Genomic DNA, 7456 nt, shown 5'->3' on the forward strand with positions numbered 1-7456 from the left:
TTCTATAATATGGGTTTAGGATTTGTATTAGTTATTTGTTGCTGCATAACGAACAACCCCAAACTTAGTGACCTAAAATTTATTATTAAATGTATCTATAGTGCAAGTTTTTTCTGTCTTAGTCACTGTTCTGTATGATCACCATGGCAGGAAACATGACAGCAGACAGTTAGACATTGTGATGGAGAAGTAGCTGACAGCTCACAATTTCACCAGACAGTTTCAGAGAGAGAGAGAGAGAGAGAGAGAGAGAGAGAGAGAGAGAAGGCTGAGAGACTGGACCTGATGGTTTTAAAACCTCAAAGACCAACCCCGGAAGTGCACTTCCTCCAGCAAGGCCACACCCCCTAATCCTTCTCAAACATCTCCACTAACTGGGCACCATTTAAGTGTTCAAACATGGGAGCCTATGGGAGCCATTCACATTCAAACCACCACACCTTCCCTGTGTCCTCTGATTGAATGACCCTATCATGGGCGTTTAGAGTGTGTTGGCTGTGGCTGGGAGCCATCTTAAGACTTGACTGATGAAGGATCTGCTCCCATGATCACATATGTTCTAACTAGCAGCACTCAGTTCCCCTGTAAAGACCCCGGTTGTTGCTAGCTATTGGCCAGGAGTGCGCCTCTTCGAAATGGCAGCTGGTTTCACCAAAGTGTGCAAATCAAGAAGACAATAGCACCATGACAAAAACCCATGGCGTTTGTAGCCTAGCCACAGAGGTGACACCTTGTCACTTTCATCATAATGGCTATTAAAAGTAAGCTACTAAGCCACCTCATGTTCAAGCAAAGAAACTTAGACACAGACATTTACAACAGAATTTGGCATGTGACGAGTTCCTATGACTCCAGGAGGCTGCGCTTGCTCCAACCTTATCACATAAAGACTCTAAACCAGACAGTGGCAAACCTCGTGGGGATGAAATTAGTCACAATATATAAACAAATGAATGTGGTTGTTTGTCAATAAAACCCTTTTTTAAAAAACAAAACAAAACTATACAACAAGCTAGACACTACAGGATGTGGTTGGTGCTAACTACTCTAGGTCCCTATACAAGACCAGGTCACTAGGGGTGGAATCCCAGATGTCAGGAAGTTCCGTTGTTACCCACAATATATGCTACACCTGTACCCTCAATACATACTGCACCTCCACCCTGGATGGCCTTGTGCCACACCTAAATAGACTTTGGATATTTCCGCAGCTAGCCCTTGACAAATAAAAAAATGACTACCAATAGCTATCCTAGGGTAGCGAACTACAGAAAAAAGAGGTCCAGGCTGGGGTCAGTTTTCAGTTTGTGCTTATTAAGCAACTGGCATACATATAGAATGGTGTATTTGGGTGTGAAAATAAGGAGAAGAAAGGGGGATTACAGGCGCTAGTGATGTCAGCCGGTGCACCAGATACTGAGAAGCAAGGACTGAAAGCCAGTTGGTGCTCTTTAGAAACACTTGCTTCCAGTCCAGGGACAGCTAGAGCAAGGTCTGAAAAGGAGGGGGTCTGCATCGGAACCACTGTGCTGCCTTGGACAGAACACAAAGGTCCCATTGCTGGTTATTGCCACACAGCAAAGACAGTGTTCCTGAGGTCCAGTGTTCAGGGCAAAAAGGGGGTGCTGACTCATAGGACAATGCAAATGTGCTATTTCATATTGTGTTTTTTTCTTTTTCTTTTTCTTTTTCTTTTTAGTGGTTACAAACCAATGTTCAGGAAACAAAATCCACATGGAAAGCCAGTTATTTTAGAGGAAACTGCATGTTTCATTCATCTATTCTTGAAGATTTTGGACAAAAAAAAATTATACTTTTTGGTGAAATAATCTTCATTAATAATGATTTGAGAAGTTAATACAGTCTCAAACTTCTGAGTTCCCTGTTAATTTTTTTTCTTTCCAAACTCCTGTGGCTTAAACTCTCTTAATTAGCAAAAGTTGCACCCTCTTTTCCATACTGATGCTTATATCCCTCTTGTTTATGGATGCTGACATGCAGAATGCATTCAAATGGAGCAGCAGCAGAGAGCAGCCAGCAAGAGCTCATCACCTCCCTTCGAGCTTCTGGATCAAAGGTCAAGTTCATGGTGAAATGGTAGACAAGGAAGGCTGACCCAGAAAGTCTCTGAGCCCCAGGGAAAGGCACCTGATGTCCTTGGAGGTGCAATAGTTAAGTGGATACTGTCTTGTGCAGGCAGCCAAAGGCATAGTTAGGAAGGATGACACAGGAAAGGGGCCATAGGAGCCAAAAATAGACAGTGTAGGAAAATAGAGGAGAAAATGATGGTCCTTTAGGGCAATGATAAATAGCTCTCCAAAGTGCCAGATATCATGGGGCTATAACTTGCCTACCCACTGTGGGTTGGCCCAAAAAGTGGCCTGCATGCTTTTCATCAACTATTCAGAGCCAACTGGATGAAACACATGACACTAGGCAGCACACAGAATGGAGTCTGTTGGAAATTGAACCCAAGGCTTGGTACCTGCTCTATCACTGAGCTATAATCCCGGACCCTCAGGCAATAATGCATTATTTCGGTTCATTTTCCTTTGTGTTTTTCAGACAGGATCTCCCTCTTTAGCCCAAACTACCTTTATCCCACCATGACTTTCTACTGTAGCCTCTTGAGTGCAGGGATCACATGTCACCGATGGCCAAAACACTGTTTTTGAAATAACTTACCATCCTTGCCATCAAGAAGTGTGTGGTCTGTAGGAAAGAATTCTTACACAGCTTTTCACAGCGTGAAAAGTGCTCTAAATAAATGCAGAAGTGTCAGGGAAGCCAGGTGGTGGTGGCTGTCTATCATCTCAGTCCTTAGGAGGCTGAGACAAGAGGGTAGTGAGTTCAAGGCCAGCTTGGGCTACTTATTAGCCTACCTCAAAACAACCCAAAATACCATGCATGTCGGGCTAATATCACAGGAAAGGGTATTCGCCAACCTAACCCATTATTTTGAGTGACATGAACTAACACTTCAAACTCCTTTGTTTGCAGCATGGGGATACCTAATCAAAAATTTTTAAAGTCAGGCTGCCTTCAGAGAAGGCACAAAGTGAATCTGTGCTTGAAGTACCACAATTTGAAGTGATTTAGCAAAACTGTTTCAGAAATCATTTCTTTCATTATGGCTATATATGCTTGACAAGGTTTTAACATTTTTTGTTGTTTTTCCTTTAAAGATCCATAAGGACAAGTATGTATAGCAACTGTAAGGCTCTCTCTCTCTCTCTCACAGCCTAAGCCTGGGAACGTGACCCAGGCAAGCTTGGGAAAGTGACCCAGAAAGAATTGAAGGCCAGTTTCAGTTTCTGAGATCAAGGTGGCCAACCGAGATAAACAATTTCAACTAAGGTAAACAATTATCAGAAAAGTGCCATCTGGAAATTCTCTGGAAACTCCCCAACACTCCTCCCTGCCAAGAATAGCCCCCAAGACCAACGACCCCTGCAATAGCCAATAACATTTGGACAAACACCCTTAGCGACCACCAGAGCCAATCCTAACATAGGGCACGCAGCCCCTCCTAACCTTTGCGGTTTTAGCCTTTAAGAGTGGCCTGTAACAGTGACTCGGTGTGCCTCCCTCCCGAGTGAGTGCTGAGGCCCCCTGACTCACGTCAGCAATAAACCTTGTGCTTTTGCATCAACACTGTGGTCCTCGAGTGGTCTCTCTTGACGCCCTCTGACGACGCCCTACCCGAGTGGACTCTAGAGTCCAACACAACGAATGGGGCTTTCTAAACCTTAGTATTTCAAAGATGTTAAAACATCTGTATCTTTAAAACAATAAAGCTCTTTCAAATCCTTCAGTCATTTTCCTGCTTCAGCTACAGGTATCAACTATTTAAAGGTCTGCAGGACTTGTTATGGAGTTACTGGTTAGCGATAGTCCCTCAAATACACCGCTCACCATAGTCCACATGGTGGACTAGGCCTAGGTAATACCTGTGATGGGTAAATTTGCTCCACACAGGGCCTTGACGTCTGTGAGAAACCCAGGTCTCACTGAGTCCTGTACCACTCAGGTGTAGTCTGGAGCAAAGCCACACTGGCATCGGGTGTCAGATTGCTGGCTAGTTGACTCAACAACCAGAGGCATGTTCCATGCAGTGTACCATCCTCTGCACTTATGGGATCCTTAGTGCTTGGCAAAGTTATGTCAAGGACATTCTGAATCTTTTCTAAAGTTAGTGCAATTATAGGTGCTCAGTGTGAGTACATGTGTGCAAGTATGGCCCTGATCAAATTTGGAGGGTTTTGTAGGTTTTTTGTTTGTTTCATTTTTCGAGACAGGATTTCTCGGTGTATTTCTTGCTGTCCAGGAACTTGCTATGTAGACCAGGCTGGCCTCAAACTCAGAGATCTGCCTGCCTCTGCCTCCTGAGTGCTGGGATTAAGGCATGTGCCATCAGGCCTGGCTAGGTTTTTTGTTTTGTTTATTTGAGGGCATTGTGTTATATGGTTCTGTTTGGACCACACTCTTCCTGTGTAGCACAGCCTGGATTGAAACTTGGGAATCCTCCTGCCTCCACCTCTCAAGTGCTGGACTTACTGGAGTGCCAGCTTTCCTAGCTATACTCTCTTTTCTTGAGTGTGTGTGTGTGTGTGTGTGTGTGTTCATGTGATTGTGTGCCAATGTGTGTATACACATGTGCGCATCTACATGTGCTTGCATGGGAAAGTCTGAAGGTGAGCATGATTGCTCTTTCAAGGCAGGGCTGCCCACTGAACATGGAACTCAACTATTACGACTAGTCTAGTAAAGAGCTTGCCCTGGGGGTCCCATATCTCCAACTCCTGAGTGGTGAGGTTACATGTGACCACCATAAATGCCTGCCCAGCACTTATGTGGGCTCTAGGGATGTAAACACTTGGCTTCATGCTTGTACCTCTTGTGCCTTATCCACTGAGCCACCTCTCCACCCCCACCCCTGCTCCCCGATTATATTCTTCAAATATACAAATCCCTTTCCCCTTTGTGTCATCACACACACACCACACACACACATACACACACACACACACACACACATATACACGCATGTATGTGCACAGGCACATGCATGTGTCCCCCCAAAAGGTGTCCATAGCTAATGCCTAGAACCTGTGAGACGGGGCCTGGTGGATATGCTTGTGCTACAGACCTTGAAAGGGGACAATCCTGGGTTGTCCTGTGGCCTCTAAATCCCACGGCAGGTGGTATTGTGCCTGAGGCAGAGGGAAATCTGAGACAGAAGATAGAAGATATACATTGTTTCATTGCTGTGGCAAAACCTCATGACCCGGGCAACTTATAAAAGAAAACATTTAATTTGGGGCTCACAGTTCTGGAGAGTTAGTGTCCATGACCATCATGGTGGGGAACATGGCAGCAGACAGGCAGGAAGGTGTGGCGCTGGAATGGTAGCTGAGAGCTCACATCCAATCCACAATCAGGAAGCAGAGAGAGCTAACTGGAATGACATCAGCATTTGAAACCTCACCCACCCCACCCACCCCTAGCCCCTGCTGCCCTCTCCACTGCCACCCCACCCCCATCTCCACTCCCACCCCTACCACCCCTCCCCGCAATGACACGCCTACTCCAGCAAGGCCACACCCCTTTATCCTTCCCTAAACAGTTCCACCAGTTTTAGAACAAGCATTCAAATATGTGAGCCATGGGGGCCAGCCTCATTCACGCCACCTCACACACAGTGGAAAAAGCCATGGCAAGGTTGTACAGACACAGATGAGACCATAGCCAATAAATGCTGCAGCCACCCAACCCAGAGGAGGCAAAGAACGGATTCTCCCTATGGAAGTGGAGTGAGTACAGCCCTGGGACATCTTGATTTTTGGAAGCCCAGGTTTTGGACTATTTGGAAGTCCAGCCTTTCAAAGTGTTTGGAGATCCAGCCTTTGGAACTACAGCAGCATTAAGTTTCCATTACAGTAGTCTATAAAGGAAGGCATAGAAAGCCTTCAAACAAACAAACAAATACACATCATGTTGTGTGCACAAAGTTGTGAGAAGATTAAGTGTACTGTTTTGTGAAAGGTAAAGTGAAATTATAGCCATATTTTCCTCATCAGAATTGTAATGCCTTTAGCCAAGCAGGGGTAGCACATGCCTTTAATCCCAGCACTCAGGAGGCCCAGCCAGACTAGTTTACAAAGTGAGTTCCAGGACAGCCAGGGTTACACAAAGAAATCCTGTCTTTAAAAACCAAAGAAGAAAACAAAAATGATTGTAATTGTAAGGGCTTGATTTCAATGTACTTTAAGACACAAAGCACAGTGTGCCACATAAATTATGAAACTTGATAAGGCAAAGGGAATTTCTTGCTTGTCTTCATAATATCTTCTCTCTCTCTCTCTCACCCCTCTCTCTCTCTCTCTCTCTCTCTCTCTCACACACACACACACACACACACACACACACACACTTCAGTAAAGAGACAGGTTATATAAGTATCTGGGCTAGTGGGAAAGTAATTTTAAGATTGAGGTGTGAGCTCGGATGTCCTACTAGCAGAAGCCTAAAGGCCATTCATTATCCTTCAGGACACCATTAGAAGGGCTCTGTGGCTGCTGAAGCTCAGCTAGTCCCTTACAAACCCAACCTCATCAGGATATCGTCATGGGCTTCCAGGTGTTCCAGACCAGGTTTCTAGAGCACCAGACTGCCGAGGAGCATCTGGTAAAAGTGGCTGAGAGAAGTCTCCCAAATTCATCTAGAGGGAAAGGACGCAGGAGAGCGAGGTGTGGGAAGGAATGTAGCCAGGCGCAGACGCACACTGGGGAAGTCTGCCTTCAGCCTCCCCTAAGGAGTTCATGAGCACACACGCATCACATAATTGTCCCTTCTCCCTGAGTAAGAGCTCAAGCCCTTATAGCCTGTACTAATTACTCATTAGCTGCAAGCCATATCACTCCCACAGTGGCACAACATCCCACATGTGTAGCTGAGGAGCCATTAGCAACCAACACTCCCAGAAGCCTTCAGGTGGGTACAGCTCAGAGCACCAGGCTTTCAAAGGGGTATGCGCCTACTTCCAACATTTTTATAAATTCTGTGGCTCATTACTAATTTCATCTAGAAGAGTACAGTTGCTTAAGAAATATCTGAGAAATAAAAAGAGACACATATTAGGGAACAGAGTTGGAATTTCATGAGTCTTGCAACTCATTATTGGAGAGATACATCCAGCAAATACGTTCCCATTTTCATACAGTAACCAGCTTTTTAAATCCAGTAGCCGGGCGTGGTGGCGCATGCCTTTAATCCCAGCATTTAGGAGGCAGAGGCAAGCGGATCGCTGTGAGTTCGAAACCAGCCTGGTCTACAAAATGAGTCTAGAGCAGCCAAGGCTACACAGAGAAACCCTGTCTCAAAAAAACCAAAAAATTAAAATAAAATAAGCTTTGTGTGGTGGCTAATCTTGGAGGTCAACTCGTCACACCTGACA

This window comes from Acomys russatus, chromosome 3 (assembly GCF_903995435.1).
Source record: "Acomys russatus chromosome 3, mAcoRus1.1, whole genome shotgun sequence".
In the NCBI taxonomy this organism is placed as follows: domain Eukaryota; kingdom Metazoa; phylum Chordata; class Mammalia; order Rodentia; family Muridae; genus Acomys; species Acomys russatus.